The sequence below is a fragment of the Bombyx mori genome, chromosome 19 (genome assembly GCF_030269925.1).
Source record: "Bombyx mori chromosome 19, ASM3026992v2".
Lineage (NCBI taxonomy): Eukaryota > Metazoa > Arthropoda > Insecta > Lepidoptera > Bombycidae > Bombyx > Bombyx mori.
The window spans coordinates 9,937,876-9,950,335 of NC_085125.1; the positions used below are offsets into that span (position 1 = coordinate 9,937,876).

The 12,460-nt window shown below is 35.8% G+C and overlaps 1 protein-coding gene across 9 annotated transcripts in view; it reads left to right on the plus strand.

The window, feature by feature from the left end:
* The window catches only part of LOC101737283 (high affinity cAMP-specific and IBMX-insensitive 3',5'-cyclic phosphodiesterase 8), a 300,600-nt gene that overhangs the window by 134,155 nt on the left and 153,985 nt on the right, over positions 1–12,460 (plus strand). Inside the window, exon 1 of one of the 9 annotated variants that reach the window (XM_062674045.1) lies at positions 6,459–6,474. The exons of the other annotated variants lie outside the window; for them this stretch is intronic. The gene's annotated coding sequence lies outside the window, so the exon portion shown is untranslated. Of the gene's footprint in view, positions 1–6,458; positions 6,475–12,460 lie in introns of those variants that run through there. 9 annotated transcript variants of the gene reach the window in all.

The following is a 12,460-nucleotide window of genomic DNA, read 5'->3' on the forward strand; positions in this document are numbered from 1 at the left end:
GGCGTTTTTTCGGCGAATAAATATGATAAAGATTTGCTACTGATTATAAAATAATAAAGAAATGTTGTATTATATAAAACTCTACATTGACATATGTAGTAATAATGTTCCGTTTGTCTAAACAGAGATGCTACGATACGATATGATATGATACGATATGATACCAAGTATGAGGTTCTGTAGCCTGCTGTTCTGGAAATGCAAGTGTAAGGATAGAGAGAGCTACTTACACCACGTTTAGTAATAACAGGCTAATGGCTAACGTTACATCAGAAGCTTAGGACTGAAGACTAAGCTACATGCTTCCAATCGAAAGTTATTAAGCGGATTTTGTAGAAAAATGATGAAATTCAATTTTCCGAGCTAAAAATGTAGCTTTAGAAAATAAATTCCCATTGAAGTCGTATTTTCATTTCGTTGTACACAATTTAACTAGTGCAAGTGCACTGAATGGCCCCATAAATCGTGCCCCTTAATGGCAAAAACCGTAACCGTAAAAACACGTTTTTCCAACGTTCTAAGTTTTATGCACACAAAGCAATGCGTACAAGGTGTACATATTATGAAGTACATTGCTTATGTCAAACGAGCTTAAAACAATAAAAGTGTTAGTTTTGATTCCCAATCCATTAAATAAGAAGAATTAAATCACAAACATCGATCGCGTTGCGAATGGACGAGGCTAGACTAGCCAAACGCCTTTTTTTAAATTTTTTTTATTGCTTAGATGGGTGGACGAGCTCACAGCCCACCTGATGTTAAGTGGTTACTGGAGCCCATAGACATCTACAATGTAAATGCGCCACCCACCATGAGATATAAGTTCTAAGGTCTCAGTATAGTTACAACGGCTACCCCACCCTTCAAACCGAAACGCATTACTGCTTCCCGGCAGAAATAGGCGGGGCGGTGGTACCTACCCGTGTAGACTCACAAGAGGTCCTACCACCAGTAATTCTAATGAAACCATTGTAAATGTTTTTCACGACATTGTGGCCTGAATTAATTTGACAGAAGTTTACTAAAGACGTCACTTTTGTTTGGTAAATTAAACTTAACTTATCTCTGTATCTCTTTAATCCAGCACAAGGCAAAACTAGATAAATATGCCGTGGAATTGGGCAGATCATCCGTCCATGTAGAAGTTACATTACAGTATGTTACATTTTAATTACCAATCCTGCTATTCATAGGAATGGACTGTCAGATATTATTAATTCGTGCTGGCTATCCACATACCATAATACTGTAGGTATTAAGGCAGTTTGGGTATGAAAATAGATAAGCTACTGCTATGGATACATGATATGAATGTATTTCCTTACTCAGAATGCTTTTAGACCCGAATTTCGCGATTCACCGCCTCCTTAATAAATTGCCGTTTGACGAAATGAGTCAGCCATTTTAGAGTAAGTTTATTGCATTTACGTTTATTGCACTAAAGCGGATTAGCTGATTATGATACATTATAAATCCTATTAAAAAATTCAAGCACAATTCATTTCTTTATTAATTTTACTATTTAAAATTAGCATATATACCATCGCTAATATTATACCTTATGTTATCTTGAGGAGTAGTTCTACTTTAAAACGTTACCTTACTGAGCATGGATCTACCGGAATCCTACTTAAGTCCCACACAGACTAAAACAAAATCATTGGATAAACTTTCATTTCATCATAATTTCGAATGGCACTGAAAGACAAAATCTTTGACAAAGTGACTACTGATTAAACCAATGTCTAGTAAAATGATGAATGAAAAAAACATCTGGTCGCTCTTTGATCTCATCATAATAATATCAACTTGACTTATTTTCTGAACTTTTGACTTTGTTGTATCTATCTAAATTAGTATCAGTTCATCGCTATCTGTGGCTGTTCTACTAGGCATACTAAGGATTCACCGGAAACTAGACAGAGGCCTTCCCTGATTATCAGCGTACTGCGAACGTGAATTGGCGTATACTGATGGTAAGGAATATTGTAAATACGCTAGGATATGTTCCAAGATACTGCCGCTAGATGGTGGAATTAACATTATAATATCTATGGGCTCAAGTATCCCCCTAACACCAGGCGGGCCGACTACAAGGGTTGGCTACAGAACCTCATATGTGGTATCGTATCATATCATATCGTTTCATAGCATCTCTGTTTAGACAAGCGGAATATTATTAGTACACATGTCGATGTAGAGATTTATATAACATTTCTTTATTATTTTAAAATCAGTAACAAATCTTTATCATATTAATTCACCGAAAAAACACCGTATTTTTTATTTTATTGCTTTGTTGGGTGGATGATCTCTTGGCCCACCTGATGTTAAGTGGTTACTGGAGCCCATAGACATTTACAACGTAAATGCCGCCACACACCTTGGGACATGATTTGTAAGGTCTCACTTTTAACAGTACAACGGCTGCCCCACAATTCAAACAGAAACGCATTACTGCTTCACGGCAGAAATAGGCAGGGCGGTGGTACCTACCCGTGCGGGCTCACAAGACGTCCTACCGCCAGTAATAAATCACTGGTATAAATCATCGTATCATGGCAAATTTTACGATCACGACTTTCTATAAGACATCATACGAAAACCAAATAAAATAACACAATAAAAACGTACGTAAAATGCACTCAGATGAGATGTAGTGGCGTCTCGTATTTTCAAGATATCGTGGATGACGCTATAAAGCTGCAGGGTATAAAGCTTCTCTATAAATCGTGTTTAGTGTCTCTTATGAATAGAAAACACGCATATTTCATATCTTATGCATTTCCTCGGTTGTTGTACGATTTATTGAAATATGTTCGACTTAGATATTTTGTACCTTTTTTTTATTGCCTTTGTAAGCAGACTAGCATACGGCCCACCTGATGGTAAGTGGTCACCGTCGCTCATGGACGTCAGCAATGCCAGGGGCAGAGCCAAGCCGCTGCCTAATGGACGTCAGCAATGCCAGGGGCAGAGCCAAGCCGCTGCCTAAAAACCTATTCTAGTAACCTCAAGGGGTTATTCTAGATTCGCCGAGCTCGTAGGTGAGCTCACGGGGCTCAGACCTGACGACGTTGCTATCGACGAATCCTAGCAAGAGCCGTGCCTCGCAGAATCTACCACCGGATCGGAAACGCGACCCACTGAAAATATCCGGCGAGAAACTCAGTGGGCTGTGTATGTGAGTTAATTTACTCGTGGAGTCCTTCGTCGCAAGCAACGGGTTCGATGAGAACGATGACCGGTGCTTGAGGTGCCTAAAAGCACCGTTAGTGGATCGGGAGGATCCGAAATGACGTGTTTTGGGCGACGTCGACTGCTTTCCGTTCGGTCCGCAGGAATGTAGACGTAGATAAGGCATTCGATATTGAACTAGATCGTGTTATTTCCAATGAGCACGCGAAATACTATTTAAAAAAAACTGGAGTATACGTTGACACCAAGAAATAAAACAGACGCACACGCCTGCCCCGACATCCAGTTATGTACCGCATTCTCATTAAATTGATTGACTAATGCCAACCTAATGCCCTAAATACTCACCGTATTGATCATAGCCGTTATTATGAGAAGCACCGAGCGGTCGTAAATATTAAAATGTGTGTTCTTGATTTAAATATTACGAGTCGACAAATAATATACTGTTTGTGTATGTCTTTATAAAATACAGATGCTTATTATTTATTAATATAGCCGTATATTTTGTGTGGCTTAGTGCTGCTTGGCTGAGTGAGGTTCATCATGGGTTCGATTCCTACTACCGAAAAATATTGGTGTGACGAAAAACTTTGTTTGTTCTATCTGTGGGTTTCTAATGTATATAGTTATATTTATTTTGAAACGCAGACCCATGGGACCAGATAACCCTGTGTGACTTTGGACTGATTTTTTACTTAACACGTTCGCTGCGGCAAGTAAAATCTTAAACCTTTGTCTGGTGCGGCGGCGTGCCAAATTGTGCCCCCAATGATTTTTCCGCCAGTGCGTGGTAGGTCTTTTTCGACACGTCAGCACAAGGTTAGATTAAATTGCTATAACTTTGCGAAAACATAATGTAGGTGAACAGTTTTTGGACTGTTGGAAAAACCTTGAACCTAACTTCTTTAGATTTGATTCGCCCCGGGATTTGCCGAACAGAAAATGAGAAATAAACCAGGGAAAGTGGCGGGTCGATATCGACCAGAACCGCACTAGAAAGTATTTTTAGTAGTGATGGGAAAGACAAAAATAAGGGGATATCGAAAATAAAACAGAATTAAAGTAAAGAAATAAAAATTGTTTATTTAATTATTTATTAATGGCTGTCTTTAAAACATTTCGCACAAAGATTTTGCTTGCACATTCTGCAGTATGTTTTAATTTTTTTTACTTTCCTTTTCACCTCGGAACTCTTCATGGTTTCCCGCAGTTTTTCATTTTCTTGAAGGAAAATATCTCCTGACTGCTGTCACTATCACTATCTGCACCGCAAATTAATTTATTTTCCAAAATATTTATCTTTCTTTTGTTGCCTGACATCGTGCCTTTAATTTTAAGGAATAAAAAAAACGTAACGTACGTCAGTTCCGATAGCTTGCCCAACACTAATTGGCGAGGCGGGCGCTCTGTGCGGTATCGGGCCGCCAACAGCCTGTTGGGACGGCGGGCCACAATAGGCCTCCTCCCGCACCGAGTTGATATTTTTTACCGTCAGTGCGTGATAGGCCGATAAAGGCCTGCCGTGATGTTTTTATAGGGAACACCTATACTTTTGACCACAATCTCAAATATATATTTGTCTTTGTCGTACCTTTACAAACACCTGAGATAATCGTTCCGCACCAGCGAGAGGGACATAGTTTTCTTCGTCCGCACCAGGTGAAATTCCGCGGCAGGCTGATTTGGGCCTGTTCCGCAGTGAACGTGTTAATTTATTTTCCTTTTAATTCACTAGGAGAGTTCGTGGTTAATGAAATTACTAAGAATAACAAATCATAATGATCCTTATATATTCAAGACAAATTAAAATAAATTATATATTTTTATCAGTTGAGTTCTCACGACGAATGATGACGTCCATGATGCTCGCAGTAGCCATTAGGCTTAATGTATTTTAATGCCTATACTAGCTACTAAATATGGGTAATTTAAATTATATTACTGGTAGTAGAACCTCTTGTGACTCCACGTGGGTAGATACCACCGCCCTGCCTATTTCTGCGGTGAAGCCGTAATGCGTTTCGGTTTGAAGGACAGGGCAGCCGTTGTAACTATACTTGAGACCTTAGAACTTATATTTCAAGGCGGGTGGCGCATTTACGTTGTAGATGTCAATGGGCTCCAGATCTCAAGGTGGGTGGCGCATTTACGTTGTAGATGTCAATGGGCTCCAGTAAACACTTAACACCAGGTGGGCTGTGAGCTCGTCCACCCATCTAAGCAATAAAAAAAGGTCATAAGTGGTATCATAAAAATTAGCAACATAATTTTAAGAAATAAGCCAAACGCCGGGTGCCTACTCATATAGATTTATTTATAGTTATTAATACATTATTTCAGAAAAAACATATTACATTTTGTTAGTAAGTATTACTTATAATCTATGTTAGTAACTTAAAAATGTATAATCATTTATGTACTCATATAATTCTTCTAAATACCGATCGTGCAAAAACGTGACTCCAATTCGAAATCGCTTTTGATAAAACTTGTCTTCAAGAATTTATGTTTAAACGCCTATGATTTAAGAACTAGTTTTAAAAGTTTTCTCGCAAGAACAGAAGCCGGTGTTGAATAACAAACAATACAACCGCTATTTTACAGCTTATTCAATCAATATCAGGTGAGCTCTGATTTCAGGTGAACTTTTTTTTTTTTTTGCACAATGCTATTATAGTGCAGCGCAAAAATTTCGACTCTTACATTTAGAATTTTATTATCTATGTATTAGGAGTTACTAGTGGCCCCCCTGTAGTCGAAACTCGACTACAATTAATTGAAATTATAAGTTTTTACACTATTATGATTCTATTGTCAAAGCCTATGAAACTTCTATAATCACAGATTTCACTAACACTACACTTTAGACTTAGAAACATTAATAAAGACAAACAATATTTAATCTATTCACAATTTGACCACAGACTATGAGCAATAAGAAAAGTTTGACAATAAACAAATAGTATGCATGCGTGTGTGTATCTAATAGAGTGTGTAATGTTTTTTTTTATTGATTTAATGCATTTTTTATGCATAATTTAATAAAATATTAACATTCTGCACTCCTTCTCTATATTCTCTATAAGTGTGGGAAATTTCATACTCCTCCGTCCGCGCAATTTTCGTAAAAAGGGGTACAAAGTTTTTGCTTCACGTATTATTATATAGATTACACTGTAGCACTCGTCCCAATTAAGTTCGCGATCGTGCGTGTCTATCAATAAGCCTTCAGTTTACTTAATAACCGCGGTCGGTGCGCACGCTTCTATCGAGGTACACTCGCCAATAGATCGAACGAAAGCGAAATAAAGTGAAGAAATTAAAAAAAAAAAATGCGAACATACTCTCGGATCGTTAACGCGAACGTCACTATTACGGCTTAATTTCGTGATTTCTTTACAATTTTAATTTAAATTTTAACATTTGTTTTTAAGTGCGGTTGAAATGAGAGCAATGTAATATTATTATTTTTGTGGGTAAAACATAAAGAATGACATTAACTGTAGGTGTTGAATTTCAAAATAAAATACGTAATCCAAACGTCAAAACATTTTTTATGAATTACGAAAGAAAACGTTTTGCGGTGCAAATTCGATATTTCCGTGTTTATATCTCTAAGTGCGCTACTGTATTTCTGTACGTAAATCGGTTTTCAGGGAATTGTGCTTTTCAGTGGAAATGTGTGTTCAACGAAACAATTTCTCATACGATATTTTTATAAACAACGTCGCGGATAGAGCGCCGTAGAACTGACAGTTGAGATTAGATTATAACAATTTATAATTACTAGTGGTCCCGCAGTAGGTAGTCGAAATTCTACTATAATTAATTGAAACTTATACTTTGAACATTATTATGGTTCTATTATAAAAGACTATTATACTTCTATAATTTCACAGATTTCACCAAGACTACACTTTAGACAAATATTAACAAAGACAAACAATATTTAATCTATTCTCAATTTGACCATAGACTTTATGCAATAAGAAAAGTTTGACAATAAACAAATATTATGCATGCGTGTGTGTGTCAAATACATGGTAGTGTGTGTAATGTTTTCATTATTGATTTAATGTATCTTTTATGCATTATTTTAAAAAAATATTAACATCGTGCACTTCTTCTCTATATTCTCTATAAGTGTGGAAAATTTCATACTCCTCCGTCCGCGCAATTTTCGTAAAAAGGGATACCAAGTTTTTGCTGCACGTATTAATATATAGATAACATTGGCAGGGCGTGTGGGAATCTGCCTGTACCCGTCGTGTCGCGAGGGAGTCATGCATTTGAAGAACGAGATACCTAACCTCATGTCTAATGGCATCATTCATGTTCTCATATCCACGATATAGCAGAAGGATGTCCGTGATTTTACCCGTCTGCCTAGAGTTATAAGAACAATACAAATTGAACGATGCCAATATTACAAAATACATATCCAGAATGAATGTTCACAAGCAGTAGTTTAAAAAAATAAATGCAATTGTTTTCGTAAACGATTTTATTAGATTAGTTTTATTTAAAAGCAAAGCGCAAATCAGAGCAAAATAAAATTTCAATGAAAATTTAGGTTGCTTTGAATTTTGAATACAAAATTAAAATCTTTAATAATTAACTTAACGCTTATTTTATACATCATTTTGTATATCATTCAATGAAATTACGACCTCTATTTACACTTTCATTTATAGTCAAGCACACGGCTAGCCTGATCCACTCATGGGCATGATAATGCCAATGGAGTTTAATTTAAAACTACTTTTAAAATTAAACATTTGAATCTACACAAACAAACAATTTACTAACAGTGACAGACAGACAGCGAAGAGCGATCGGATTTCATTCGTTATTATGTACTGACTAACATATATTCAGATATTTTTGAGGTTTTGTAAGTTTTGTAACACGCTCCTAATCATACTAAGTCAATAATAAGTTCTCGACATTTTAGTCAAGCGCTCAGATCCCGAGTTTAATTGAACTCGGATAAAAGGTGGCCAGTTAGCTAATTTGACTTTTATTTTTGTTTCATGCTTCAGCTTTAAGGGTTAAATTTGCATAAATATTTAATTTTATAAGCCTGTGTCGAATTACGTGGAGAATAGACATTAATACTGAACAGGTTGAAATGTGTAGTATATTTTTATAGCTGAGGTGGATCAACGAGCTCACGGCCCACATCGTAGCCCATAGACATTAAACACATCAATGCCACCGTCCATCTTGAAACATGAGTTCTAACTCTCACTTTTTACAGTACAAGGGCTGCCGCACCCTTCAAAACGGAATGCATTACTGCTTCACGGCAGAACTAGGCAGGGTGGTGGTGGTATCCACCCGTGAGGGCTCACATGACGCCCTACCACTAAAACGCGGAATAGTGGCCATCAAAATACAACCACTCCTCATAATGTCTCAATCATAACACGTCAACGACTGACTGGTTCGCGGCAGAAATAAGCAAAATGATGATTTATGCCCATGCGGGCTTAAAATTCACCGCAATTCCAGTTCTAAAATCAATTAATTAAATGCTAGCTATTTTAATAAAATCGTTCGTAACTTCGTAATCCTTTGCTGTACTAAGAAATTTTAACCAAACTGTTGGCTTATAAAAAATACAACCTTCAAATAATATGTAACCTAAGCTATATTGGATAACTTTTTTAACGTTATGTATATTTGTCATACTACGCACTCATTAGGAGACACGTAATAATTGGTAAATACATAATGTTATTTTGTAGCGCGAGTGACCGATCGAAATAAATTTTCGTTACGCATTGAATACGTAAACAATTTATCTATATATTAATACGCGAAGCAAAAACTTTGTATCCCTTTTTACGAAAATTGCGCGGACGGAGGACTATGAAATTTTCTACACTTATAGAGAATATAGAGAAGAAGTGCACAATGCTAATATTTTTTTTAAATAATGCATAAAAGAAACATTAAATCAATAAAGAAAACATTACACACACCACATACCATGTATTTGACGCACACACGCATGCATACTATTTATTGTCAAACTTTTGTTCTTGACGTCTGTGGTCAAATTGAGCATAGATTAAATATTGTTTGTCTTTATTATTATTTTTTTATAGTGTGGCCTTGGCGAAATTTGTGATTATTATATGTGTACAAACTTACAATTCCAATTAATTATAGTCGAATTTCGACTACTGCGGGACCTCTAGTAATATGCTTTCGACCTTTACAAAAATCGTTTTCTTTTAACAATAAATTAAAAAAAAAGTACGAAAATAATCTTACTGGAAATTTTAAAAATATTATTAATTATTCTAGAAGAATGTGAAGAAAAATCGTGCTCGTATCGAGATTTCAAATGAAAAAAGACGCCTCGTTCCTTATAACATATTTAAAGGAGAATTTAAAATCGTACAGTACTTTCGGTTTACGGAGACCAAAAAAGACATATAGAGATCGAAGTTAATGGTATCGCTTTTATCTTCAGATTTAACTTTCGAACACATTAAACATTTCGATGTCACATAAAACAATCATTTTATCGTTAAATTGATTTAAACAGTCGTCTACGGCCGTCTGGTGTAGTGGTAAGTGACATGGTCACTACACAAGGGGGTCGCGGGTTCGAATCCCGCCAAGGGAAGATATTTGTATGATAAATATAAAATGTCATTTCCAGGGTTGTGGATGTATATTAAAATATATGTATGTGTGTGTGTGTAATAAAAATCTTACATTTATTTCCGTTATCTGGTACCTGTAACACAAGTTCTTTACGAACTTATCACGGGACCAGTTAACGTGGCGTGATTGTTAGTAAATATATTTATTATTGTTATTAGTAGTCTACAATCGCATTCAAATTTGGCTCAAGTCACTTAAGTACAGAAGCGTGAATAAATAAGACAGGTTCTCTGAATGTACTCTACAACAATGATTAATATTTAATAGCAATAAAACCAAACAGTTACACTATCTAAGATAACGTGTTATTCGATTAGCAATTTGACTATCGACAGATTTCATGCGTCGAAGACATTTTTTTATTAGTCTCAATTAAATGTATCCGGAGCAATTATTTGATCGGCCTTGCACGATTGAGGTCTTACATGCTATTACCATTTTGTTTTTAATTATAATAATTTTTTATTTCATTGACATTTAAAATTCTTCATTGACGATATAAAGGTAACTAGAGGTCCCGCAGTAGTCGAAATTCGACTATAAATAATTGGAATTGTAAGATTGTACACTATTATGATTGTATTTGATACTTCTATAATCACAAATTTCGCCAAGGCTACACTATAAAAACATATTAATAAAGACAAACCATATTTAATTTATTCTCAATTTGACCAAAGACGTCAAGAACAAAAGTTTGACAATAAATAGTATGCATGCGTGTGTGCATCAAATACATGGTATGTAGTGTGTGTAATGTTTTCTTTATTGATTTAACGTATCTTTTATGCATTATTTTAAAAAAATATTAGCATTGTGCACTTCTTCTCTATATTCTCTATAAGTGTGGAAAATTTCATACTTCTCCGTCCGCGCAATTTTCGTAAAAATGGATACAAAGTTTTTGCTTCACGTATTAATATATAGATAAATATTTCAGTAATAAATCGTTGAGATAAGTAAAAACGGTAACGCGAAACTGTGCGACAGCGTAAATAAAACAATAACCTTCCTTTATACGTTTAATTGAAAAAAAAAACGAATATTTCAAGAAAAAAAGTTTCTATTAGCATAGGTTAATTTTCCAGCCAGACACCTAATATTTAGTTCCAAGGAACGAAATGCGACCTACAAAATAAAAATATCCTTTCAGCGTTTTATTAAGAAACAAATTAAGTTTTCGTTATTATATTATACTTGAGCTACATAAATGAAGTTACTTCTTACAAACTTACTAGTTAAGTTGCCTGCACCTGTCGAATGTGGGTTAAGATAGACATAAATCTTTTAAATTGTTTTAACGTAATGACTTTGATCGGTTAGAAAACTGTTATAGGGTTTTATTGAGTCGTACTTATACTCCACATACTTAATTCGCTATGACTAATCCGTGTGTTCCGCTACTTATATAAAAAAAATATTGAAGGAACTACTAAGTAACTAAGGATCATAAGCGATTGTGTTCAATTCACAAAAATAATAAATTAAAAAAGCATTAATAGTTACTCGACACAAAAAGACAACTGTATCAATTTTCCCAGCGATCCATTCAAAATTATGTCGTAATATGACGTTCATGATAATATCTTATCGGACCACGGCGGAGCAACGCAAAACCGTTAACACCCGAAACATGTCTTGTCGGACCCCCCGGATTCACTCTCGGTGCTTTTAGGCCTCTCAGTCACCGTCCTCGTCTAACTCGTCGAACTAAACCATAAGACACAGCCCTCTGAGTTTCTCGCCGGATCTTCTCAGTTGGTCGCGATTCCGATCCGGTGGTAGATTCTGCAAAGCACTGCTCTTGCTAGGGCTAGTGTTAGCAAATTCTCTTAGGTTGAGCCCGTGAGCTCAGTAACCCGTCCGGGCGCAGCTGGAATAATCCCTTAGGCTACCAGCGAATAGGTAGCCAAAAAAAAAATGATAATATTCTCCTGAACGGCAACATTCAGGTAAGAAATGTCGGGCACACCTTTTAAATGTTAGCTGTTATATTTGAATACTTATCTAGTATAGCTAGTATGTACTAGCTATTTAAATTATAATCTATATTAATATTATGCATGTGAAAGTGGGTTTTTTTGAGTTTTTGTTAACACACGTGATATTTTATATCACTTGACCCTGGCAAAGCCGGTCATAAAAGATACATTAAATAAGGCAATGCGTTCGCTTCGTACGCTCGTGATGCTACGTACCTGGTAGTTACAGACCAGAGAAGGATATAAACAAGTCTTTTTCGTGAGAGAACAGAACGTGTTCCATTATTTCTGAATCTATACTAATATTATAAAGCTGAAGAGTTTGTTTGTTTGAACGCGCTGATCTCAGGGAATCCTGTGCGATTTGAAAAAAATATTGAATTGTTAGATAGCCCATTTATTGAGGAAGGCTATAGGCTATATAACATCATGCTAAAAGCAATACGAGCGGAGTGCTAATAAAGAATGTTTCAAAATCGGATCTTTTTTTCTTTTGAGAGCTGTCGCTGCGTGCGCTGCGGAAACGGTTAAAGTTTCTTAAAGAATAACAAGAAACACCCAAACTACTTCAAGATAGGCTTTGAAAATTGAATTTT